Source organism: Sabethes cyaneus, chromosome 3, assembly GCF_943734655.1.
Source record: "Sabethes cyaneus chromosome 3, idSabCyanKW18_F2, whole genome shotgun sequence".
Taxonomy (NCBI): Eukaryota; Metazoa; Arthropoda; class Insecta; order Diptera; family Culicidae; genus Sabethes; species Sabethes cyaneus.
The window spans coordinates 112,897,342-112,911,569 of NC_071355.1; the positions used below are offsets into that span (position 1 = coordinate 112,897,342).

The window sequence follows — 14,228 nt, forward strand, 5'->3', positions numbered from 1 at the left end:
ACATTTCTAAGCCTTATTATCTATTGATTGAAAAGAGCATCTATTGATGCGCAGAATTTGTTTGGAATTTGTACAAATTTATTTGGAAAAATCAACTCACTAGTATTTTTGATTCTATACACCACTATACCTACATGCTTAAATAAACTGCTTTTCTTCGCTTTTTGCTTTTCTTGTACAATTGTGAGTAACAGCAAGTGAAGAAAATGACAATTGAAATCTGAAATCAAAGAAAAGAAAAAACTTTTCGATTGAATCCCACTATTTACAGTCACCCCAGTATTACGGCCCACCCAGTATTATGGGCCAGTCTATACTTTACGTTAGTTTTATACATTGAAAACTAATATTTAACCATCGAGTATGAGTTTAATAGACAGAAGCAACATTCCGCTGCATGCTTGACAGCAATACACTTAGTTCCAATGCGCTAATTTTCCTAGTTTTCCGATAATTGTCAGTAGGCTCCAATCGACCGTCGATTTATTCTTATTTTTGCGGTTGTTATAAAAAGTCGGTAGTGGATTATAAGCTGAATAGCGGTGTAAATTTTTATGTCTGGGCGCAAAATGGATGGGAATCGAGGGAATAGGTATGTATTCATTGAATTACGGTGAAACCACCTAGAAAATTTCATTTTCCGCTTTAATATACGAAGTTAAACAATGGCCCATAATACTGGGAGCAAAATTAACTTTTCCCAGTATTATGGGTCAAGCATATAAATCAACAGTACTCGCTGTTTTTGACTAAAATTGTAATTTGTTTTTAGTAAAACGAAAAAACGTGCAAGGAAAATCAATATACAGAAATCGAAGCACTATGATCCTGATATATTGTATCACGCTCTTGATCTAGCAAGACAAACCGAAAAAGTTCAGGAAGTTGCAAGGGATCTACTCTACCAATCTACCGTACAGTACAGTTCCGCGTTAATTTTGGAAACCATCCAAAACTAATACGCTAGGACCAAATACTTTTCCTCTTCCTGAACTTACTTACTTTACTTAGTTGGCTAGCCGTCCTAAGACAAAACCTGATGAACGAAGTTAGTCCAATGCATTCGGTCGCGGGCCAACGCTCTCCAATTCTTCGGACACCGTGTACTCTCCGCCAGATCTCGCTCCACCTAGTCTGACTATCTTGCTCATTGCGCCCCTGGTCATCTTATTCCTACCAGTTTTGAAGAAAATACCATCTTTACAGAATAGTTGTCCGGCATTCTTGCAACTTGTCCTGCCTATCGTATCCGTTTAGCTTGTCGCTTTTTGTATACTTGATTTGCCATAGAAACCATCACGTTGATGAAGCCCTCTGTGTGATTCGAATGAACTTGGACAATCCATTCGAAATCTGAACACAGAATTTAGTACCATCCATCAAAGATTGAATCAGTTTGATGAGCTTCCTGAAGAAGAAGCTTAAATTGAATCTAACCTTACCTCACTCAGACAGTTGCTGAGTTCAGTACAAGATACAACAAGATCCCTTAATCGCGAGAATTAAACACACACACACACACACACACACACACACACACACACACACACACACACACACACACACACACACACACACACACACACACACACACACACACACACACACACACACACACACACACACACACACACACACACACACACACACACACACACAGACACACACACACACACACACACACACACAGACACACACACACACACACACACACACACACACAGACACACACACACACACACACACATATACACACACACACATACACACACACACACATATACACACACACACACACACACACATATACACACACACACACACACATATATACACACACATACACACACACACACATACACACACACGCGCGCGCGTTTTTCTCGAAATAAAACCAACTTTGTTACACTGACCCATAATACTGGGAACATTGACCCATAATTCTGACGAGGTTTAAAAGTGGCCCATAATACTGGGAATGGAATATGCTTACATTTTGTTGTTCTGCAAAAAAGTATGGGATTTTGGAACAAGATTGCCTACAGGACATCAATTTGTGAAATATTTATATCCAATTAAGTTAAAAATAAACTGTAAATTATTTAAATCTGTGTTTCTACCAATAATTTTATAGCATCATCATGCTTAACTGGCCCATAATACTGGGATGACTGTAATATTTATTTGCAACAGATACGTAGTTCACCTACGACGTGCAGGCTTCATCAGTGTCTTATTTCAAAGCGTATACATATCTGTCGCGAATAAATATTAAATAGAGGAATTTAGTCGGTAAAAGTTTTTTCTTTTCTTTAATTTCAGAGTTCGTATTCCACTAAGAGGCTTAAAAAACTTCAGACAATTGACATGTTTCTCACTTTTCTTGAATTTCATTGCAAATTGTCATCACATACATACATACATACATACATACATACATACATACATACATACATACATACATACATACATACATACATACATACATACATACATACATACATACATACATACATAAATACATACATACATACATACATACATACATACATCACACACATCTCATACATTGAATACAATCAACATTTGATTGATATGTTTTGATTTCACACGTTTTAACGGTTTAATATACGGTGCTTAAGTGTTAAAGTTTAAATAACTTTTGAATGAAGCGTCCGATTTTCAATAACTCGGTTTCGTTTGATAGATCTCAGCAGTAATTTTCAAATACTCGTAAAATGTGTGATGTTTTTCATTAAAATAATGCTTATATGTTACATAAATATGTTTTAAATACTATTTTTTCACATTTCTTTATGTAACTTTCAAACTACAAGTCCAATCGTCATGAAATTTGGAAGTTAAGGGTTTGCAAGGCTCCTCTTTCATATGCAATCAATATTGTTCAAATCGGTTAAGAGACCTATGAGATAATGAAGTCCCATATTTTTCGTATTTTTATACATAACTTTTGAACTAAAAGTCCGATCAGTATGAAATTCAATAGTGACCAATGGGACACCTAGACCTTTCATTTGACACTAAGAACATTAAAATCGGTCCAGCCATCTCCGAGAAAAGTGAGTGAGATTAAAAGCGTCACATACACACATACACACACACACACACATACATACACACACACAGAAAATGCTCAGTTTTCGAAACTGAGTCGAATGGTATATAACATTTGGCCCGCAGGACCTTCTTTCCATTTCCGGTTTTCCAAGTGATTTCTATACCTTTATACTATATATTTATATAGTAGAAAGGCAAAAAGTAATCAAAATTATGAAACAAAGTGTTTTTTGGTAAGCAACCGATTCTTACTAACACTGATTAATAGGTCAGACGTAAATAGAGGTAAAATCGAGTTGTATGAGCATTTTTCCTTAACTGTCTGAAAAATAGCAAAACCTGTTGTTTTGTCACACGTAACATCGGACCTTTGAGCAAAAACAGGTCGATTAGATTTTTTTCCAATCTTTCTTTGTTTCTCAGGGTCCCAGTTGATATCTTAAACAGAGGCTTCTCTAGAATCGAATGAAACTGCGTTGCGTTTTCGCAACGCTAGGAGGAAATGGGTTAAGGAGCGGTAGGGGAAAGGGGAACAGGTTCCCATATGAAAACAAAATTGTAAACATTAGTACAAAATACAATGTTTTGAATAAAAAAAACCCGATTCGATTGGCCTTTCGCGAGTTAACAATTTAGGGACGTGATACCCTTTTTAAAAAAGACTGTTCGTCTTCGCGATCGATATTAAACTAAACTTTATTTCATTTCAATTATTGAATCGGACCCTAGCTAAAGTTCAAACTGCTGGTTCTGCAGTCCTCCCGGTGGTGCCATCGTTCGATTTCCAGTCGTTGCCGTCGTCAAAGGTGCCGTACATAGCATTCTTGTTGCTACCTGTTTTTTGTCGCCGGATGTGTGAATGCTGAAGTAAGCATGCCAGCCGTGTGGCTTCGTTGTTAACTTGCCCCTCCTTAGAGATGAGGTTCCATACGAATCACTTCTTCGATTTCTCCAAAATTGGGTTGGATGTCTTTCAACGTTTCCTGGACTGGGGAAATATTTGGTAATTGTTTTATGTTGATCGTAGCTGATCTGTGAAAGAGAAATTTCAGAAAAATTGCGATACCGATTATCATGCAAGGGAGCGAAACAATTCCTCCGAAAAAGGACCATGTTGGCCACTTGACACTGTCGGTAGATAAACGAATAGCGTCTAATTCTTTTCTTGTCTCCATGTGCAGGTTATGTAAGTGCTCCATGCTTAGATTAAGAGTTTCGTGGTGTTTCTTTACTTCGATTCCCTCCAAGTGTAAATTGATCGGGTTTCCTGGTAACGTTCTGGTTCTTGAGGTGTATAAGACGTCGTTTATGTATAATTGGCAATTTCTGAAAAATATGACATATGCTCCAGAAAGATTCCTGTTGGTTATTCCACAATTAGATGATAATGTGAAGTTTTTCATCGTATCAATGAGTATGTGTTGTTCGTCGAGGTAAACTATTTCCTCTTCAACCGGATTTGATGTATAATTACAAATAGCCGGTTCTCCTTTCAGCAGCTTCGGTACGCAAGAAGTGTTGTCTAAACGAGTGTTGTGAACGTCGAATATATTTGGTTCTATAGAACTTACTGGAAAAACATCCTCGTTGTGGGTTAAGAAAAGTTGATTGAGCAGATGAATCTGCTTGTTTGTATGAATGATTGGAACCAAACGTATTTTGTTGAAAATCCTTTTGTCTAACTTTGGCATTTTGATGATAAGGGCGATTTCGAGATTATTTGAGGCTACCGATGTCGTTGCGTAATTCATCGCTTCCACAGCAGTGTGAACTGTTATATTTTCCCTAGCTAAATCTGTAATTAAAATGTCTATTTCACGTTGACTAAGAATTTGATCATTTACTATTCCTAATTTTGCTAACATAACAGTATCGATTATTTGGTTAATTTTCTCAGACAAGTAGTTCAAATGGAATAACATTTTTGTGCTATACATTTCAACTGATTCTACATTGAACAAGGTAATTGCTTTTTTGGTCTGAAATATGGCTTCTTTCAATTGGAGATTTAATTCACGATTTATTTTGACCTGCTCATTATTATTTGAAATTAAATTGTTTATGGAAGAGTTTATAATTCGTAGATCGTTAGCATCTGGGCTCCCTGCCAAAAACTTCCAAGCTGTTCCTAAACTATCCCAACGCTTGTATCTTCTAACTGGATCAATGATTTTGACTGCAAAATCTATTTCATTAAACTTCTCTAGTATTAAATCTGTGAACTGATTCTGACTGAAATTTTCAAATTGGAGTTTAAGACTTCTAACTTGTGTTCTAATAGATGAAAGGTTAAAGTGGTGAATGTAGTACCTGTAGTCCAGCCTAATCCGTGTTTCACCTTGATGGAAAGCCAGGACAGGTTGTCGTCCTACGTCTCGTAAGTCGATTGTCACATTTTGTTTTGATAGTAACGGGTCTGGTTGGAGAAAGAGTAGTAGCAGGAGTCTGAAACGTAAAAGTAAGACTTTAGATTTTCCTGATTTTAATATCGTTTTTATGAACTCTCCTCCCGTCGTGTAGAATAACTGTGCTTTTATTTACTTGTGCTATTTTACCTTTTTTAAATCGTTTTTTATGTTTTATTCGTTGTCTGGCGTTTTCGTAAATTTCCTGGTCATTCTCAATTGTCATGTCGTTTTTATTTTTATTGTGATAAGTCAGGTCTCGTTTTTGTTTTTCCTTTAAATTTTTGAACACTTTTTCAATAATTTCTGGTGTTCTTGCGGAAGGGAGAATGATTTCATAAGGACTGTGTTTAGTGGAACTATGGATTGAGAAGTTATATTTGTGAAGCGACATGAATAATAAATCGATTACTGAGGTCGTGGGATTTTCGTGTTTTGTTATACGATAAATCTCTAAAATAGTTGAATGAAACCTTTCAACGATTCCATTCATCTCGCTTCTACCCGTCGCCGTTATGTACGGTTGAATATTGTGTAAATTGTAAAAATTCGTTAATTCACCGGTCGCGAATGATCTCTCACCATCCATGACCAGTATGTCTGGTTTTTTATATTTTAGGAGAATTTCTTTTACAGCTGGGGTTATGTCAACAGCTGCTCTAGATTCGATCGGTCTAATCTGGGCAAATTTGGAAAATTTATCTACGTAGGTGAGAAAATGACAGTTTTCGAGAAACATGATATCGATGTGTGCAATTTTGAATGGGGCATCTGGAATGGGAGTTTCTTGTAGTGGAAACTTTATCGGGTTTCTGTCGTATTTGTTTTCATTACATACTTGACAGTTTACGATAAAATCTCTGATCATTTGGGAAGCTTTGGGGAAATAGAATTTGCGGAACAATTGTTGCTTGTTTTCATCAAGTGCTCTATGTGCACGCTGGTGAGTTTGTCGGTTGACATTCCATTGCTCGTCTTGATCCGTGACGTCTTCCAATAATTTTTGAGTGAAACGGATTTTTAACATCTTTGTTCTGCCACAATGCTTTCTGTAAACTTCTTGAAGCTTGCCCATAATTTCTTCAGATGTTAAAAGACCGTTTACTTTAGAAATATCAAAATTATTTTTTAGAACCTGTAAAAGAGAATCTTCATTAATATTTGATAAAGTAATTTCCACTCGAGTGTAGTTCTGAAACGGGTTTGTGGTAATTGTTTGGTCCGGACCCTGCTTAATAATAACTTGATGACGAAAACCATTTAATGGAGCTTCTGTTGAAATAATAAAAAAGTCATCAGAGTCGTCAGCTGAGTGTTGTGTACCTGTCAAAGAAAGAACGATCCGACTCAAGGCATCTGCGACTACGTTTGCTTTTCCGGGTTTATATACAATCTCGTAGTTGTGTTCTTCCAAATATGCCTTCCATCTTTTCAGTTTAGCATTTGTATTTTTTGGAGAAAGAGCAAAGGTTAATGGTTGGTGATCGGTTAGGATTTTTATTTTCGCTCCATATAAATAATTCCTAAATGTTATCAAAGACCAAAATATAGCCAGCATTTCTTTCTCTGGTACTGAATACTTTTCTTCAGTTCTAGATAATGTTCGGGACGCAAAATGTATTGGTTTGTCTCGACCGATTTCTCCTTGCGAAAGGACAGCACCAATAGCAAAGTCCGACGCGTCAGTCGTCAACACGAGCGGTTTATTAAAATCGGGGTATATTAAAATATCCGAAGATGAAAGTAGACTCTTCATTTTTTCAAAGCACAATTTTTCTTTTTGTGTTAAATCAATTTTCCTGTTTGACTTAGGGTTCCCTTCCCCTCGCAAAAGGTTTGTTAATGGTTTTGCGATTTTTGCAAAATCCTTAACAAATCTTCGGTAGTAACTCAACATTCCAAGAAAGGAACGCAGCTCTTTGATAGTACGTGGCTCTGGATATTTCCTAATTACATCGATTTTGTTGCCGTTAGGTTTTACTCCGTCAGAACAAATTATGTATCCTAAAAACTCTACTTCCTGACGCAAAAACTCTGACTTGTTTATCTGTATCTTAAGCTTTGCTTCATTCAACGTTTTTAGAACTATATTCAAATTTCTCAAGTGTTCTTCTAAATTTCGCCCAAAGACGATGACGTCATCGATATAGACATAGCAAATTTTGCCTATGTGATCTCTCAAGACATCATCAATTGCCCTCTGAAAAATGGCTGGTGCATTTTTCAGACCAAACGGCATACGAGTGAATTCGTACTTGCCGTTGTTTATTGAAAAAGCGGTTTTTTCAATATCACTCTCTTTCATTTTGATCTGGTGAAACCCAGATGCAAGGTCAAGAGTAGAAAAATATTTTTGACCCTTCAGTTGATCAATAACATAATTGATTTCTGGCATAGGGTATCTATCGGGATTAGTTTCCTCATTAATCTTCCGATAGTCTATTACCATTCGAAATTTCTTTTCACCTGATGCGTCCGATTTTTTTGGCACAATCCAAACAGGTGCGGTCCAAGCTGAACGAGATGGTCGTATAATACCATCTTCTAGGAGCTTGTCAATTTGCTTTCTTACTTCATCGATATAAACCGCTGGGTAAGGATATACTTTCTGGTGAACTGGAATATCATCAGTTGTATTAATCGAACATTCTACGTTTGTTGAACATGTTAATTTTCTGTTGGGCTCGTGGAAAACTTCTTTTGAATCATCGAGAACAACTTTTAACTTAGTCCGCTCTTCTTCCGACAAGTGGTCTGTTCGAAAGACACTATTAGATGAACCATTGGTTTGCGAATATTCGAGAAGCGGGATAATAAGCCTTTGGTTATCAGAGCATAACGTCAAAGTTTTATTAAGGAAATCAATATTTGCGTTCAATGCGTTCAAAACCCCTGTTCCAATAATTCCACAAAAGAATGGATGAAATTTGTGTAACAAGAATTTTGCAACAGAATTTATTTTTGGATAAAAGAAATTGATATCGATAGCAGAAGTTGCATTGAATTTACCATTAGCACTAGTTATGTTTTGAGCGATGAAGTCATACGGTTTATTACTTTTGTATGCCCAAGCAAGTTTTGGGTTAATCAAATTTATATTTGCTCCAGTATCGATTAAGAATGGGAAATCTCCTCTAGTTGTTCTTAAGTTGATGTAGGGGAGTATTGGCTTCACCAACTTGGATTCCAATCTAAAAAATTCGTAGATGTTGGTACTTGTTCCTCGGGTTGTAACCCTTCTTGTAGTGGATTATTTGTTTCTGTATCTATTGGGGGATGATAATGTAGGTTCTCTTCGTAATTTGCTGGGTCAAAATCATAATCATATTCGTAATCTTGGACATCATCATTTCGTTCTTCTATGGTCGTGTCTATGGTTGTGTCTATGTGATGTGCATGTCGCTTAAAAGGGTACACTTGGTTTGATGGTGGATGTGGTCTTTTTAAATCTAGCTGTGGTCTATTTCCATAATTTATATTTCTAGACCGTATGCTTTGGTCTATTTCCATCGGCTCTGGCCTTGGTTGGGGTTTTGGAAACCAAGGTCTGGGCGGTGGTTGATAAGCATTCTGAAATGGTTGTCTATTAAATTGCATTTGATTTGGTTGGAATTGCCGAGGAGTTGATTGGGGGAATCCGAAATTCCTCGGAGCTGGAATTGGTTGCGGAGGTAATATTTTTCGTGGCAGTGGCCTCGGTGGCATTTGAGGTTCTCTTAGTTCTCTTGGCTTTGGAATTGAATAGGATGAATGTTCATTTCTAAATGGTGCCTGTCTCAGATCCATATTATAGTAATCAAGACAGAATTGATATGCTCTATTCAAATTAGTCGGAGCAGCTGTTTTCAATAAATGGCACAATGGTTTTTCTAGTCCCCGGATAAAAGCGTCCAAAGCTTTTTCCCTGAAATAATTAATGTGAGAGTCGGTATGACTCACGAATTTGTCATCCGTCTGGATTTGAGCAATTATTGAAGCCAAAAGTTCATTCACTCGGGAAAAGTAACTACCGAGTGATTCATGTGCAGATTTTTTGATATTTGTTAATTCGACATCCAACGTCTTAAGGTCTCTTTTATCCCTGTAGTATAACACAAGCGTGTTTTTAATTTGAGCCCAATTATAAGGTACATTGTTTGAATTTAAAATGTCGGCAGCTTCCCCTCTAATTTTCCTTCTCACTGATCGTGAGATTAATTCAATTTGTGCATTAGAAGCACCAAGGTTTCGGTAGAGAATGAAAATAGACTCTACAGACATTTAACCAACTCACAAGTTCCGTTGGCCTTCCATCAAAGGGTTGTAAATCTTTTATAAAATCTGGAATTCTACCTACGTCAACAAACTGTTGCATGGTAAGTTCTCTAACGGCTGGTGGATTCGGGTCAACCATGATTATTTTAGATTTTAATATTCGACCAAATCCAGAAAATTCAAAATTCAGTTTAGAATACTAATAATGTATGAGATTTTTATTGCCGGTTAAATTAAATGAAATGTACGGTGACCAGAACCAAATTAAACACTGACGATGATAACTGATAATTTTTCCTTTTTCGAAAATAAATTTTCTGTTACACTTTCTAGTAATAATTCACACTTAGCAATAATAATAATCGGAATCTTTTTTTTTATAAAACACTCAGAGCACTTTACTTAATTGATAATGATTTTACTTACAATACTGAGGACCATGTCCTGGGTACGGCCGGCATTTGTTAATCCGGACTTCTGTTGGCTATCCTCCAGTCGTCGGGGGAGAAAAAGGCAGATATGTCGGGTTAATCCGTTTTGTTCCGCTGCTGCTTTTACTACTTCGGACCCTAATACCGATCGGGAATATGTCCACTGTGTCCTTAGTCTCGCTTTGTGTCCTTCTTCTTGTATGTGGCTCCTTGGACCACTTTATTCGCAACACTTTGGATAGGAAATTTTACACAAGTCAGACACTTATACAATTCTAGACGCTGGAAGATCTCGCCGGAGCCTCCAGTTAACAATTTAGGGACGTGATACCCTTTTTAAAAAAGACTGTTCGTCTTCGCGATCGATATTAAACTAAACTTTATTTCATTTCAATTATTGAATCGAACCCTAGCTAAAGTTCAAACTGCTGGTTCTGCAGTCCTCCCGGTGGTGCCATCGTTCGATTTCCAGTCGTTGCCGTCGTCAAAGGTGCCGTACGTAGCATTCTTGTTGCTACCTGTTTTTTGTCGCCGGATGTGTGAATGCAGAAGTAAGCATGCCAGCCGTGTGGCTTCGTTGTTAACTCGCGTTATCGAGAAAAAAATATTTGAAATAAAGCAAAAAATATGGTGTAAAAGGTACTATGCCCCCTTAACTTTTCTAAGGTCTACATCATTTTTAGCACCGCAAAATTCATTAAAATGGCCATAACTTTTTTATCTTTCAATATTTTTTCACCAAACTTGGGAATTTTGCCGAAAATATTTTCTATTTTCATAATATCTATAGATAATGGCCGTATGCTATATGGTCCCGGAGTTATTCCGGAGTTCCTTGGGGGACCGAGATATGGCTTTTTTAGATAAAGTTGCCAAATATCTAAAATTTGTTTGAAATCTGTTGATTTTTGTAAACATATCATCGACTGTGGACATATCAGTTACTTTGCCGCAGTTATGAGCAATGGTGCGCGCCATCCGGATCCGGGGGACACTGTAAATCCGGAACCGGTTCCCGTAACGGGACATTTCAGCATCAGTAAAGCATGTCGTGTCGCATATAATACAACATCAGCATTCGACAAAATAGCGATTGGTGATCATCTCATGTCTCTCAGAGGCCGTTTGACCAGTTCCGGGTCCGGGGAGGGTTTCTTTTCTGATTCAAGCACGGAACGGATTTCGGAGGAACTTATCCGGGACCTGGAGACGGCCATATGGCTTCTGAGAGACATGAGATGATCCCCAATTGCTATTTTGTCGAATGCTGATGTTTTACCTTTGTTATATTATAACAAAGGTTTAAAAATTGGTCGAAAAACAAAAAACACGAAATTGATCCAAGGCTTGGAGGGCCAAGTCACATATACCAATCGATAGGGTTCGACGATTGTGTGTGTGTGTGTGTGTGTGTGTGTGTGTGTGTGTGTGTGTGTGTGTGTGTGTGTGTGTGTGTGTGTGTGTGTGTGTGTGTGTGTGTGTGTGTGTGTGTGTGTGTGTGTGTGTGTGTGTGTGTGTGTGTGTGTGTGTGTGTGTGTGTGTGTGTGTGTGTGTGTGTGTGTGTGTGTGTGTGTGTGTGTGTGTGTGTGTGTGTGTGTGTGTGTGTGTGTGTGTGTGTGTGTGTGTGTGTGTGTGTGTGTGTGTGTGTGTGTGTGTGTGTGTGTGTGTGTGTGTGTGTGTGTGTGTGTGTGTGTGTGTGTGTGTGTGTGTGTGTGTGTGAGTGTGTGTGTGTGTGCTGTGTGCGTGTGTGTAATGATTTTTGTGAAATGTGAAAACTACGTGATATGGGTTTCTCCGGAACTACATGACCGATTTCAACGATCTTAGTATCAAATGAAAGCTCTAGTTAAAGCTAAATTGTTCAGGAATTTTTTATTGAAAACAAACAAGTAGTTTAAAAGTTATGCTTAAAAAATCTGGTTTGACAAGGTAATAAGGGGGCATCCATAAAGTACGTCACGCTTATAGGGGGGAGGGGGGGTTGATCTAATCGTGACGATTTGTGACGTAGGGGGGAGGGGGGGTATGAAGTTATGTGACGTCACATGAAAAAAAATCAAATGGAAAATTTATTCGGGAAATTATAATTTAGCCTTCATTTTAAAATACAACTATTGAAGGCTTCTATAAAATTAACGTACTGATGGATTTTAAAACAAATAGTTAAATTTTTTGAATGAACACTTTTTTTAACATATATATGTGGACAGGACTCATTTATTCTATGTAGTATGAACTCTCCACTAAGGCTTTACAGAATATGCAGTACACCGCTGAAGAGCTGCTTGAGTACCGTCCTGCCTAAAAGATTTTTGCAACCGCAAATAGCAGTCGCACAAACTCCTGAAGGGTTACGGGATGCTACCAGAGACCCATGACAATGTTTTCCCTTGATATTCGTGCTGAACTCAATCGATGAACAAAAACTCATACGGAAGTTCCACGGCTGCTTTTAAAGTTTTTCGGTATAATTTATACTGCCCCTCACTCAAAAGCTCTCTGAAGGATAGAGTTTAAGCCACTTGCGGATTAAATTTCGCATCTAAGGTAGTCTGAAGTTTTTGGAGCGTCTTAGTAGAATACGAAACCTAAAATTAAAAAAGAAGAAAACTTATCCAATTTAATTCTACTATGTCTAGGTTTTCTTCTTTTTAAATTTTAGATCTAAGGTAGTGTTGAATGACTACACGATTGAAGAAATACAAAAAAATCCGTCAGGAAACTTCTTCTAAGGCGTGTTGCTGCAAGACGTCAGCAGGAAGCCCTGATTCTTTCAACTAGATCAGACGAATTTGAGTGGATGAATGTAAAGGGCGTGGATATGCGCGAAACATTAATCAACGACACATCAGCACTTCTGAAGCGTATCCGATTGCAGCAATTGAAGATCATCTTCAAAATCCGCGAATCGATGACTTATAAGCTCGAAAATTTTCCATTTTTTATTTGCTGAAATTCATTTGATAGCTTTAAATAAAAAGGGTGGAGGGGGGGGGATTGTCGTGACGTGACGTACTTTCTCAGAGGGGGGTCACGAATGTGTGACGAAATGTGACAAGGGGGGGAGGGGGGGTAGATTTTGTTCAAAATTTGCGTGACGTACTAAATGGATGTCGCCTAATTATCGCCTGTTTCTCAGACATGGCCAAAGCGATTTATGCGCTATTAGTCTCATTTGAAAGGTAATATATCCTAATAGATCACTATTGAATAATTTTTTGATTGGACGTTTAACTTGAAAGTTATGAGCAATCGTATAACCACACCAAAATTAACAATAATTTATAATTGTTATTGTTGGGGTTTGTCACCGTAAAATTCTATATATTACTCTTGTTGACCGCCGATATGTGGATGACTGTTTGTGTGTTGCGAAAGAAGAGCATATCCAAGCAATCTTGGATACGTTTAATGCATTTCATGAACGGCTTGAGTTTACCATAGAAAGAGAACAGCAAGGTAGGATCAAGTTTCTGGATATGATGCTAACTCGGGAAAATGGAAAGGTTCGGACAAATTGGCTGCCCAAACAAACCAATGGAAGATATCTAGATTATACGTCAGAAAGTCCGTTTCAACATAAATGTAATACAGTAATTGCATTATATGATAGGGCAATTAAGCTAACAAACATAAATGATCGTCCGGCAGCAATACAGACAGCAACAAAAATTTTAGAAGGCAACAGTTATCCGGATTGGTTCACACGAAAATTGTTAAAACAGCGCGTACATAAACACTATAACACAATCGAGAATGTAGTTAAAAATGATGTAGAAGTAAAATATATGTCCACACCATATGTACCAGGCCTAAGTGAAAAAATATCAAAAACGTTAAAAAAGAATAATTTAATAGTTGCTACAAAACCTAGGGACAAAATAAAAAACAAAATCTTCAGTAAGCTAAAAGACCCGATTCCAACTACAAAACAAAAAAATGTTATATACTCTATACCGTGTGGAGCAGGAGATAACAGGGAATACATAGGGCAGACAGGCAGAAGGCTAGATACACGAATAGCGGAACATAAAAATGACGCTAAAAAATCAGAAGCTAG

The 14,228-nt window shown here is 37.5% G+C and overlaps 1 protein-coding gene across 1 annotated transcript in view; it reads left to right on the plus strand.

Moving 5' to 3' along the window:
- The window catches only part of LOC128742238 (pyruvate dehydrogenase E1 component subunit alpha, mitochondrial-like), a 164,719-nt gene that overhangs the window by 123,688 nt on the left and 26,803 nt on the right, over positions 1–14,228 (plus strand). The gene's annotated exons all lie outside the window — the stretch shown is intronic.